The sequence below is a fragment of the Pundamilia nyererei genome, unplaced genomic scaffold (assembly GCF_000239375.1).
Source record: "Pundamilia nyererei isolate P.nyererei 1_Seehausen unplaced genomic scaffold, PunNye1.0 scaffold00058, whole genome shotgun sequence".
In the NCBI taxonomy this organism is placed as follows: Eukaryota; Metazoa; Chordata; class Actinopteri; order Cichliformes; family Cichlidae; genus Pundamilia; species Pundamilia nyererei.
In genome coordinates this window covers 589010-602825 of record NW_005187459.1, presented here as the reverse complement: position 1 = coordinate 602825, position 13816 = coordinate 589010, and positions in this window count along the sequence as shown.

Genomic DNA, 13816 nt, shown 5'->3' with positions numbered 1-13816 from the left:
GTGCAGAAAGGAAGTGCAGATCTGGGTGGGATGAGGACAGAGTGTACAGCTGTGGAAATACATCTCTATGCAGAATGTAAAAGAAGGGATAGGTCGGGCTGTCACTAAGGCAAAAAACTGTTAAGGAATGTGCAGTTTTTTCCCCCCAGAAACATAACAAGAAAAACAAAATTGCGACTGTGGCTGCTGATGTTTTACACTGAACTATCAGAGTAGATGCAATTAGCAGGAATATATTTAAAATATTTTAAGGAGTCACATTATAAATACTAATATTTGAGTACAGTAGCTGTATAAGTAGTGAAGTATAAGTTCATCTTTGACTTTAGTGATAATAGCACACACGAGGGGGGGAACCAAGCGTGAAGAAACCTTCAGTGATCTCATGTGCTCGGCCATTGCTAAAATGACTCGGCAGAGGAGAAGACCTCATTTCCTGTGTGGCTGCAGTAAAAAGGGAGTTTTGGGGACTTTTTCCTTTCTGCCTTAAAGTTGTTATTAAGATTAAAATTAGATCCCAAAACAGCAAGATTTATGTTCGTTTTCTATGAGATTGAATGTTTCTTTAAAGCAGACTCGGTTTCAGCATATAAAAGGTCTGAAAAAAATGTCAAAGCTGTGACATCGATACATGTTACAAATACATTTGCCTAAAAGCCTTTTTGTTCGATAAGCGCACACTCAAACACTTAGTTGCACAGTTCACAGCAATTTTCCACAGAAGCATTCACACTGAAATCTTCCTTGAATGATTCTTGTTATTGTCTATGAATAAGCGCGTGCCCCACCCTGGTAGCACAACTGGTGCAGGATCAAAAGACTCATGTAAACAACCCATGAAAAGGGTTATGTTACGGATGACACCATCACTTAATTACAGTGTCTTTTACACAAAGCAGATCTTGCTTGTAACTTCCTTCGATATACAGCCATGGCTCCAGATGATACCTGCTTTTACTGGGATCCAGTTTATTTAATAGTGAACCCAATAACACTGTTGAAAAAAAGCAGTTTTACCCATGTAGTAAGCTGCTGTTTGTATTTTTGTAAATGTATTACTCTGCCTCAATATAATTCAATTCAATTCAATTTTATTTATATAGCGCCAAATCACAACAATAGTCGCCTCCAGGCGCTTTATATTGTAAGGTAGACCCTACGATAAAACACAGAGAAATAAAACCAACAATCAAATGACCCCCTATGAGCAAGCACTTTGGCGACAGTGGGAAGGAAAAACTCACTTTTAACAGGAAGAAACCTCCAGCAGAACCAGGCTCAGGGAGGAGCGGCCATCTGCTGCGACAGTTCTCACATCCAGCTAGTGTCCCTCGCTACTCATAAGCCATTTAACTTAAAAATTGTGAACCTATAAAGTATTTGCCTCCTTCCTGATTTTGATTTTTTTTTTTGTTATAATATGATAAAAAAATATATATATATATACTGCATTCTGTATTTAATCAGTTTATTTTTTGTCTAATATTTGTTTGAAGATTTGAAACATGTAAGTGCTACAAATATGCCCAAAAAAATATATGGAAAAAATCTGGATGGGAGCAGTAGGTCCCATGTAATGCATGACCTTTGACATTATTTCTGCTGTTTTTCATTCATAGCACTTTTTTTCATTAATGCTTGAATGTTTTCAGTCCTTGAGATTTTAGGGTTTCTTTTTCCAAAAGTGTACCTTGTTTTCTTTCCAGACTAAATTACTGCCATAACATTCACATGCTGACTTCATTTTCCTGAGAAACCCTACAGGTCATGGATGTTTTTAGAGCCATCGCTTTGAAGTTCTCACCTGATTTAGACGAGGAAGTTCATGTTTGCTCGGGATTAAGTGAAGGGAGAGGCATGTGGGTTGGCAGAAATAGCTTCAAACACTTTCACACATTTTTAGGTGGGTGGATGAGACTTTAGGGTCACCGCAAAGAAAAACAATGACATCAGACCCCACACCTCCCCCACCCCACCATCACCACCACCACCCACACACTTCGCACTGGTCAGCCACGGCTTCTGTGATGAATGGGACATGGCCACCTAAAATGATGTCACCCCCTAAGCCGCTCTTTCGTTGTGTCCCTCTGGGACCCCTCTGGGACTCTCCAGGAGCATCTGCACCTGTGGTTCATAAACACCCACACACATATCAAGGGGAAGTTTCACAGAAAAGGCCACAACTCAGATGTTAATGTTGGGTGGCATCATGAATGGAAAGGGCCCAGACCAGTGCATCACAGCATTCCTTTTACATTAAGTCAGAGTTTTCAGGGGAACTCCACTTCAGGAATGTCAGTGACCTTAGTGGCTAAAAAAAACTTTGTCAATGAGTTTGAGACCTTTTAACATGATGACAGCCTTACAATTGTTTTTGCTCAAACTGATACTGTTTTGAACCTCTATTAATAACCTAATATTTCATAACTTAGAAAATAAGGACCAAAATCTGTACTTATACATACAAACACACAAAGGGCATGTTAGGAAACTCACTTCTTTGCTTTCTTGCCAGGAGTTTCATGGAAAGACTGGTTCCCTCTGATAACCCCATGGGACATTTGGGGCTGTTTTTACTTTGCCGGCAGAAACACTACAATAAGTCTGAGGACATTGTGATTAGACCCGAGTTTCTGCTGTGTCATAGGTTGCATGATAACAACAGAGCTGGAAAGGAGATGTATGACTTCAGGCTATGGGGTTGAAAGCACCCATTTATATGCTCTTTTTATACAAAGGCACACTAAGCTTAGACACAGGCTTCCTCTGGCAGACTACAGCTCACAGCACTACTGATGAAAACCTCCAAAACCCCGAAGAACAAATCCTTTGTAGCTGCCTGCATATTCGCTTTGGTTGTTTTGGTCTTTTACTTTCTTGTATTCCTATTTAAGCCTCATCATTTTCTCTCTGCATTGCTTCCTTGTGTGTAGATAATTGCTTGTTTTTAAAATCATTTTGCTTTGCTGTTTTCAATAAAGGTTGAACTTCAGATGCCCATGTTTTAGTCCATTTTAGAGCTATCTACAGTTTACATGACTAAAGTCTTTTTCAAATCTCTGTTATGACTGTTTTTCACCACCTCGTGTTACAATACCTACATTCATTTTAGATTCAGATTTATACATTCTTTTTTCCCCCACCTTTATATGTTTTCTCTGAGTTTCTTCTTTAGTGTAACTTTTAAAATGACTGCAACACAGTCATTTATCAACTTTGGGGATAAATAAAGTATTTCCTATTTTTTTTATTCTGGTTCCTTTTTTCCTTCTGTTTGTTTTCCTCTTATTCTTATCAGTGTACACTTACATCACTCAAAGTTCCTTTTTGAGCACTTTCTTAAAAATTTTTATTAGGTAGGAAAACATTTAAAGCATTTATAATTTCTCCTTTAGCACATGCTAAAGTTGCTAATTGAGTAGCTATAAGTTTTAGACATCACAACATGACAGCTTGGCTTTTTATTTCACAGGGGTAAGAGATGGACATCACCCACTGGTTTGCAACTTTTAAAGTTTTTATTATACCTTTATGAAACCAGAAAGTGGTATTTAGGGACAAGTGGGTAAAGTGCTAAGTCAAACTAGCTAGTTAGCATATTGCAACTCAGTAGATATTGCAACTCAGATACTTGCTAATTAATGCTAAGTTAATGTAAATAAAATGCTAAAATTTACTAGAACTTACCAAAACCGAGGCACAGACTTCATGGACAGGCTGTAGGAACATGAGCTATAACACCACAAGGTATGGAAGCTTGTTTCTGCCACTGGAGATTTAAAAAAACAAACAAACAAGAAAAACCACCATCAGAACAAAGGCAAAATTTAGAATTATTATCTCAAAATGTTAACTGTTTTGCAGAAACATCTGACTAAGTCATAATTTAAAGTTTTAGGACAGTAACCCATAATCTTGAGTAAAAAATAAATAAATCTGTGGTGGAAATAAGTTATGGATCCATAGAAAAGGGATCCAGTTCATGTAAATTAGCTAAGATGACATTCGGAAAAGCTGTTTTTGGTACTTGGGAGCTGGGTGTATTTTTTAGCCCTGAACACTGCCGCGTCACTTTAAAGGTGATCTGTGTGGGGTTTTTTTTTTTCATAATAGGCATATATGTCTTAATTCTTTGCTTTTTAACCATATATTAGTTTTTAGATGAGTAACAAACACTTTACAAAACCATAGCTGCTAGGGATATGCAAGAGACTGGTTATGTATTCAAAACGTCCCTGAAGCCTTTGCTCCATGTTCCTCAGTTTTGCCTGAATCCTGTCATATTGTTAGAGTTACAAATTTAAAAAAAAATACCTGGAAGTACAACCAAAACTGACTGGGAAGAATTTATTGGAAAATCAATAGGCATGTGTACTTCCTCCAGTACCATCCATGTTTCTGACATCTTTGATGTCTGTTTTCACATGTCTTCAAGTTAACTCTATATTTATTTATTAGAAGTATATGTATTTCCAACTGATGATATGATTACGTCATGTGTCCAGTCAGCAATGTTCTGAGATAATAAAAAAGTAATAGCTTGCTTAGTTTCTAAAGGGGAATCAAGGGGAATCAAAAAGCCAAAAAAAAAAAAAAAAAAAAAAGAACAACAAAAGAGGAAGAGAATTTAAAAGCTACACTGTTTGAAGCTGTGCACATCAGTAACTGATTAACTAAAGCCAGTAGCCTTATTAGACAGTGGCACAAATTTTCTGTCTTCACTTACTTGAACTGATTACCTAGAAAGTTCCCCCAGAAGCGTTGTACCTGTGCTGTGACTTATTAGCATAAAGTACAGGAAACCTGAGAGTGCTTATGTGACTCCTCAGGTGCTCCAGAATATCTATGCATCTTAATCAGCGCTCCTGCTATCCATCCAGCGTGGGGAAACTCTGCTGAAAACAGCTCAGGGGTGATAGAAACAAGCCCACTCCTTACAGACATTGATGCGTGTCTAATGAGTCCATCAGCCTGACAGTGCTACATCCCGGGGGACCCTCCGTTCATGATTACCACTGTGTCACATACCAATGTTCCTAGATTGAAAATGCCATCTGTCATTACATCTGACTATGTTTACCAAACAGGGGCGCGAGGTAATTCATGTGCAAGTGCACCTGTTTGTTGTTTTGGCAAATTAAAACAACCTCTTGTCACATGTCGCACCACTCTCATTTCCTCTATATTCTCCAAAAGTCAAATGCTGTAATTTTATAGACCCAAAGGAGTGCATAAATGTCACAAGCCACCAGACTATGAATGATTAACCAGTTTTACCTCAGGAGCACATGCTGTACATTAGTTTGAAAAAAAAAAAAAAGTATCTGCATGCTGTTAGTCATCAGCACAATTTTCACACATAGCATGAGGCAATCATGCTGAAAATGATGTATATGTCAGAATTGAAACAGGATCCCTGGGGAGACACGGTGATGTGGAACCACTCATATAATATAAAAGGCTGTTGCACAGCACACATCGAAAACCTCTTCATTTCACTTAATGCTGAAAGGTTTTAGCACTTTAGATTCCGTCAACACTCGGAAAAAGCAATTTCCTTTCGCTCTGAATACGGTAAATATTTTCACAGTGTCTCCTTTGCTATGAATCCTCCCCCCCAAGTCTGAAGAGGGATAGCTTTTCTGGAAAGCTGAGACAACGGCAGCCACATAAAGAACGCTTTGCACATCGCCGTTCAGTAATTTACTTTTATCTCCCACTACGTACAGGTGCACTTCTCCTGGTGAGGTGAAAAAAAGCAAAACGAGGTCAAACGAGGTGAGAAAGAGTATGTGCAAGAGTGGGTGGCTGTGTTTGATTTGGCGAACTGGATTTAACGTAGCACGCTTAAGCTCTTTGAAAACATAATCATCAACTTTTTGCTGCATAGGAAGTGAAGCCTGCAAACCTGCTATTACACATTAATTACCATGTCATTATCATGTCATATGATGATGTCAGTGTTGATGATGTAACAAATTTTATAATAAATGTTACATAAAAAGTCACAGCTGAAATGGTCATGCAGCTATAAGGTAAGTCTTCCTTATTGTGTTGTTATTTACACACAAAAACTTGCTCACATGGCATTTAAATGTGAACATCTAAAAAGGAAGTGGGACTAAAAGCTTCAGAATTGAGAAACACATCATGAATTTCCACAGCTATACAGTGTGAGAAACAAAGTGGCGTGTGTTAGACTTCAGCAGTGTTTAGCTGCCATGCTGCCTTGTTATCGCTCATGTTCATATTCCACTCTCAACCGTGGACAGTTTTTGTCTTTCTGCAGTTTGTAACATGTGCTCCTGTTTCTGGTCGACTTCCTCTAGGTGTTAAGGGAAGCCTTCTGTGCCCCGTGATTCAAGTGTGTGACATACAAAAAGCAATCATATGATAAGACAGACGCTTATGGTTTCAGAAAGCTCTTTTTGCCCAGATACAGCCTGAGTGTGTGTATGTGTGTGTGTGTGTGTGTGTGTGTGTGGCAGTGTAGGTGGGGGGTGGGAACTTGTTTACAGCTCACACACGCTGCTTAGAGTCCTCTCGACAGGGGAAGAAAGACGGCGTAGCAGAACTTGGCAGAGTGAAAGTGCAGTGCACTAGCGGTGAGTTTTCAGGGATAAAAATACTGCTGGTGAGCAGCCTTGAGCTCAGCGGTAAGACTAGAGGAGCAGCAGCCTCTGGGCTTTGAAGCATCACTTATCTATGGCAATCGGCCCAGTGTGCTCAGGCAGGTTCACCAAATCTCCATAAAAATGCAAATTGCCTGTAAGTCTTCAGATTAAACTTTCTGGAAGTAAAGTTGAGGGTTTTTTTTTGTTTTGCTTTGCTTTTTTATAGCACTGAATACAGCGATCACGTGTTACACCGGATGATAGATATTGATGTTTTGTTTTTCACCGGCATCTTGTTTTAGAATAAAACTCTCCCGCAGTGCACTTTATTTTTCTTCTTCTTTTTTTCTTTCTTTTTTTTGCAACCAGCACAGGGCTTTGGAGAGGATAAAACCACTTAAGCCATAGCTGCTCACTATAATACACAGTATATTACATTTCTGGAGAGAAATGAGGGTTGTGTGAAGCCAGGGAAACCTTAAATGAGCAGATTCTAAGGGTGAGGAGCTCAGTGAAGGACCCATTGCCAACCAGCCCTGCAGCCTGGCAGCTCTGTGCTTGATTGGTCTCGGTGGGAAACCGGGATAGAGCGAGGGCAGAAATCTTCATCTTCATGCACGTGCATGCACACAGTCGGCATAGACATGCGAGTCTGTACCCATGCTGACAGATGCACACATTAAAAGTGATGTGTAGGTTTTAACAACATAAACCACCACTCATATACAATCTGGCATCTTAAAAAAAAATCCCAAAGAGTGGGGAAAGAAAAAAAAGACAGGCATGTCCATATCAAAATCCAGACACACACACTCCCACATATTAAAACACATCACACCCACGTTCAAACACATGACACCCACACACATTAAGAGTCTCACACATCACAGCTACAAGCACAGCATGGGGGGTGGGTTCACATTGCCTCTTTTGCTCTGTGCCTATTCAAAAGCTAATTCTCCTGCACTGGGATTCAAAGAGCCTGGCCAGCCACCTGCACCGCGGATGGGGAGGGGAGGGGAGGGGAGGGAGGAGGCCAGGAGTGGAAGGAAAGCAGTAGGAGGAGGAGGCGGCAGTGGAAGAATGACATCACCTTTCCTGAAATGTCACCATTATCTCAAGCCTCAGCTTTAGCTGTCTACAGAGGTGACATCATCCTATTGGTGCCCCTCCCCCCTCTGTTCTCTCCATAGCTGTGTGGGGAGGGAGTGTGTTCATTTGCGTGCATGTCCAAGAAGCATTGTCGAGAGAGAGAGAGAAAGAGAGAGAGGAAAACATGAGAGGATGTTTGTCTGCGCTCCTTCTTTCACGCTTCATACCGACAAAAAAAGTAAAAACGCTCATCGCTGACAATTTAATGACTCTTTTCCTCGTCTGCTGTTGATAATATCACACTTACTTATGCTTGAAAAAAAGAGTTCAGTTTCAGGAGATATGTTGCTTTTATTGTACATACAATGCGAAAACAATATAATAAAATAATGCTGGAAAAAAAAGTGAAAGACACAGTTTTAAAGCTTTGTTAGTTGTTTTGGGTCATTTATGTGGTTTGAAACACAGTAGTTGACATTTAAAGTGGACATTTTTTTAAAATAGCTGATTAAATGTACTGGTGTTTACCAAGCTGTTTACTTGGACTGCAGTTGCAGCACAATAGAACTACTGATTTAAAAACTTGAGATGGGAAATTAAAAAATTACAGGGATGGTTTCCTTTGTATAAAGTCTTTTTTTTTTCTTGCATGCTTACACCTCCTAGAGGACCAGATCGATACAAAGACAACATGCGAAGGGACTCAGTTACTCGGTACATACTAGAGTGTACAAGAACAAGGGGAGTGACTGAATTTAGCATCAAATGCACAAGGACAGTGACTTAGCCATCATTGTGGTTTGCTTTGATTTCATTGCTAAGAGAAGAAACAACCTTACCCGTGCATATTCCAGGAAGTTAATGAGTATTTTCTTCAAACTACCTCTGGTAGTTCTGCAGGGAAGGATGATTTTAAGAAATTTAATTTTGCATGTTGAGTTCAAGCAGTCAGAAGGTTATCAAGTTGAAAGAATTTAAGTGCAAAGGTGGTCTGAAAAATCTGTTTTTATATTTTTGAAATTGCATCACCTTGACTTTAAGAAAACTAGACATTGCACTCACCAGACACTTTATTGGGTACACCTTGCTGAAAGTGGGTTGGAACCCATTTTCCTTCAGAACTGCCACAGTTCTTGATGGCACAGATTCAACAAGGTACTGGAAACATTCCCCAGAGATTTTGGTCCACATTGGCACAATAGCATCGTACAGTTACTGCAGATTTGTCAGCTGCACGTCCATGATGTGAATCTCCTCTTCCACCACATCTCATAGGCACTCAGTGAAATCTGGCGACTGTGGAGGTCATTTGAGTACAGTGGCAAACACTGATGATCTGAGCTTTATGACATGGTGTGTTATCCTACTGGAAGCAGCCATCAGAAGATGATTACACATAAAGAGATAGGTATGAACACCAATGATACTCAGGTAGGCTGTGGCATCAGTTGGTACCAAGCTCACTCAGAGACCATTCTCTGTAAACCCTAGAGATGGTTGTGTGGGAAAATCCCAGCAGATGATCAGTTTCTAAAATAGTCAGACTAGTCCATGTGACACCAACAACCAAAAACATTCAGAGCTACCTTTTCTCTCCATTGTCATGTTCAGTTTGAACTAAAGAGTTCTCTTGACAATAGAGTCTGTCTACATGCCTAAATACACCGACTTGGCCGAGAGAGTATATTCACTTTTAAGTTGAGAAAAGATTAGCTGAGTGTTCACTGACAAGACTCCTAAAGACTATTGAGATTCATTTGAATCTGTCTCCCTCCCCTCACCCCAACTTGAGGCTGGTTCACCTGGAGGTTTTTCTTCTGTTAAAAGGGAGTTTTTCTTTCCCACCTCCTTCCCATATAAAGGGCCTTGAGGCCCTTAAATACAATTGAATCGAAATTGAATTAAATGTATATATTTAACTCCATAACTATATTACTCTCACCCATTAGGATGCGGGACCTGCCTTGGTCATATCTCTTGGTTTACCAGTGCAAGGATTGACCTCTGTCATGGTATTACACCATTCGATGCCCTCGGCAGCTGCCGCTACTAAAACACACCAAAGCATGCCAGTCATGCCATCACTCCCCTTTATACATGTCCCAACACTCCCTGAATATGCCCCCTCTGGATGACATCCCACAAATGCCTTTAGACCTCGTCAAAGCTGCAGCGAGGTGACAGGTAAATATGTCAAGTCGGTTCTCGTGTGCAGCTGAATCCGACTTTTTCATTGCTCTTTACAGCCCTGTTATTTGGCACCGAAGAAAGGTGGAGGAGGGTGGTGATTTTACATGCAACCAAAGGTTTTTTTACACCCAGAATAATTTAATATTTAATCCCTTCTAACACGTGTGTGTGACCAGGAATTATAGCAGTGAGTCATCCCACTAACATATGAGTCACAAAATCAGTGCCCCATTCATTCTGGCTGGACTCGGAGCAGTTCGGGTTTTATAGCTCAATGAAAGCAGTGATTAATATACACGTGTTGGAAACTTTGTGCTAATGCACGGATTTACATTAATAATGGAACCAATGACTCCTTAAACGCTCTGCAGTAGGGCAGCTAAGCCAGTTGGTCAGGGGTTAAAAACTGAATAAAAAAGAGAGCGGCTAATTGCATTCATCAGATGGACTGAAACATGACTTCCAAATGAATGCTAGTGTTGCTCCCTATCTGCTGGATGTGTTAACGGCATTAATGTGTCAATGTTTTTTTTTTCAGAGTAAAGTGCAACACTTTTGCATTTAAGCACGACGTCTTGGTCACACTGCCAGACTTACCAAAAACACTTATGTTTGTGGCTTGTTCGCTTGAAATACTTTTTTTTTTTTTTGTAGAACAAGCCACATAAAATCCAACTAATCCTTATTTATGAGTCTGTGTGAAAATAAAAATAGTCTTTTTTGTGTGTTATCAGCCCATTCTAAGCCATATTTCTTCCTAGCCTAGCCTATCTTTAACACCCTGCTGTTTTTGGATGTTTTTATTATGGGGAACCTATAGCTATTTAACCTATTTAATCACCACTATGACCCTTACTCTCCTCCCCTGTAGGCTCTTAATTGTATATCATTTTTAAACAACAGGTCTCCATTCAGCACACTACTTTAAGGACATGCATGGGAGTGTTCTTGTGCAGTTTAACTTGTTTGCTAAAGCTGTTATGGAGGGGCCCCCCACTGCTTCTCACCTTTATTGTAATGCGGGGCCAGCTTTATAATCCAATCCTGGCCCAGGCCACTTCACACCTCAGTGAGAACTGTGACCCCATGCTGAGTTTGGATGGGATTCAATGACCAGTTCTGTACAGGGCACACATACTCCCACACACACATAAACACCCAGGACCTACACACCTGCTACCCAAATCAAACAACAACCCCTTTTTCTTTTTCTCCTCTGCTGTTCTCTTTGTCTTGCAGATGTTCACTCCATGAGTCAAAAGGTGAGCAAATAGAGAAATAGGGAGAAGCCAAAGCTGACCATTACTCAGAGCGGTGACATCAGGGGTCACAAGTGGTGGAATATGGGCTTGATGACCATCAAGGGAAAGATAAATATCTCAGACGTTATTAAACAGACAGAAGGTAGATTTAGTGTTTCTGCAAAGGGCCAGAAAGGGGGAGACCTGTAACATCAAAGCATTCTTTCTTAACCATATATATGCACAGCAAGCATTCAGGGTGGGGTCTGTGGTCATTAGAATGGGATGCTTGAACAGGAGTGGGAGTCATTAGAGCATTTATAACAGTTCATCTTTCATAAAAGAGCAGGCTCTAAAAATAGGGGCAAGTCAAACAAGTTCAGCCTGTGGAGAAATATTTGCTCTCCGGGCAGTCAGATGTTCTGGGCAAAAGTGTGAACGCTTTTAAATATAACTGCCTGTACTTCAGGAATCCTGTAATGTGTGTTATGAAACCCCGTGTGGATGGAAAAGTAACTGTAAGTAAAAAATAACACAACTGAGACTGCTGTGCTTCCCTTGTGTAGACCTCCAGTGTTGTCCAAAAACTCTATAAGACATTTCAGCGAGCATTGCTGATGTCCCCTCTTATGGCAATGCTTTTGCTCCCTATACAGTATTTTGAAAGCTGGCTGTGAGTAAAACTGGCTCAAAAAGTTGCTTCTCAAACACATTTTTAAATATCAACATTGTCACCAGCGTGAACTCTGAATGAACTTTCTTTAGGTTTCATTATATTTGACACAACGCTCATCCTCACTGCTGCATATTTATCAAACATATACATTTTATCACTTGCCATTGACATCTTTTATTCACCAAGCCCTCCCCCTTTTTTCTTCTTTGCTGTAGCATCCAGTCCTGTTTTTCTGTGCCTGAGGGTTTGGAATAGCTATGTGGAACAGTGACAGCTGTAAGGGAGTTCAAGTCTGGGGCAGAACGGGACCAAACCACACCCACTATCCAGCAGACTGGAACAGAGTCAAGGGCAAGAATCTCCAACAGGTGCCCATTAAGCTCAGATTTGTATGCATTCAGACAGTAGCAGCCACCGGTGGGCAGACAGGCAGTGGTAAGAGTCAGCAGTTACAATGGTTTGCGATCATTAACTCTGACTTTTTAAGATTCCCCGACTCCTGCCATGAAATCATTACCATCAAAGCTCCCGCTTCCTTTATTTGTGCCCTTGCTGGGTTGCCACCTCTCTGCATGGAACTGTGCCAGTATTTGGAAACAGAGAGCACACAGCTGGCTTTCTGACATGCAGAATAGCTTTTGCACAACTCCCTTGGGAGTCAGAGGTGTGAGGGGGAGAGTATCGTATATGTTTTGACAGTGCGCAGCAAAGGAGCTAATAATATGATTCCCTGTCCTAGTCAGTGTTTCTCTGTAAGCATGTAATGTGATATTAGAATTACAAACCTTGTGCAATTTTTTTTATTATGTATTAAAAAGCTGTATTTTGTTATACTGTAATGACAACTGAATAGGAAGTTAACCTTCATTATATATGTATGACATGTATGCGTACATATTTTTTATGCAGTGTCAACAAGCAGGAAGTTACTTTCAAAAACACATCACTCATGTATCTAAGTTAACTGGCCATTTCATTAGACATAACTGATCAACTGTTCATTAACTCAAATATCCACTCAGCCAATTATATTTAAAGCAAATCAATGTATTTAGGCATGTAGAAACGATTGAGGCAACTTGCTGAAGTTCAAATGGAGCATCACAATGAGGAAGAAAGGAGATTTAAGTGATTTTGAAGGTGGAGTGGTTGTTGGTGCCAGGTGGGCTGGTCTGAGTATTTCAGAAACTGCTGATCTGCTGGGATTTTCCACACAACCATCTCTAGAGTTTACAGAGGATGGTCTGAACAAGGGAAAATATCCAGTGAGAGGAAGTTCCCTGAGAGAAAATGCCTTGCTGATGTCAAAAGGCCAGAGGAGAATGGCCAGACTGCTTCTACAGAAGTTTAGTGCAATTGCCTTTAGCTACAACAATGGTGTGATCACTAGCCAAGCCATGCAGAAGACACACAAAGCATTGAACTTTGAAGGAGATACGCTACAGCAGCAAAAGACCACATCAGGTGGGACTCCTGTCAGCTAAGAGCAGCAAACTGAGGCTACATCATATCTGGACAAAGACGGAAAAACATTGCCTGGTCTGAAGAGTCTTTATTTCTGTGTTAACACTCAGATAGAAGGGTCAGAAAGTGGCATAAAAAAGATGAAAGCACAGATTTAAAAACTGCCTTTTTTCTACGGTACAGTGTGCTGCTTGTGTAATAGTGTGGGGCATATTTAACCACACCCTACCTGAATATAATTGCCAACCATGTCCACCCCTTTATGACCACAGTGTACCCAAGTGCAAAAGTAAAATGGCCGGTGAGTATATTTGTTTAAATATAAATTGTATTTGCACTAATTTGTACAAGGATGGAACAATGTAACCATTTATAGATCGAGCAACCTTATAACGCCCGTCCCTAGATTGAATTACCTTTCCAAAGAAAATTATAGGTAAGTGGTAAACACTGTTGGCTCATTTGCCTCATTGCGGCTGGTTGGCTGGGACTTCTATGTGGAGCTTGCACGTGCTCTGGTTTCCTCCAGCAGTCCA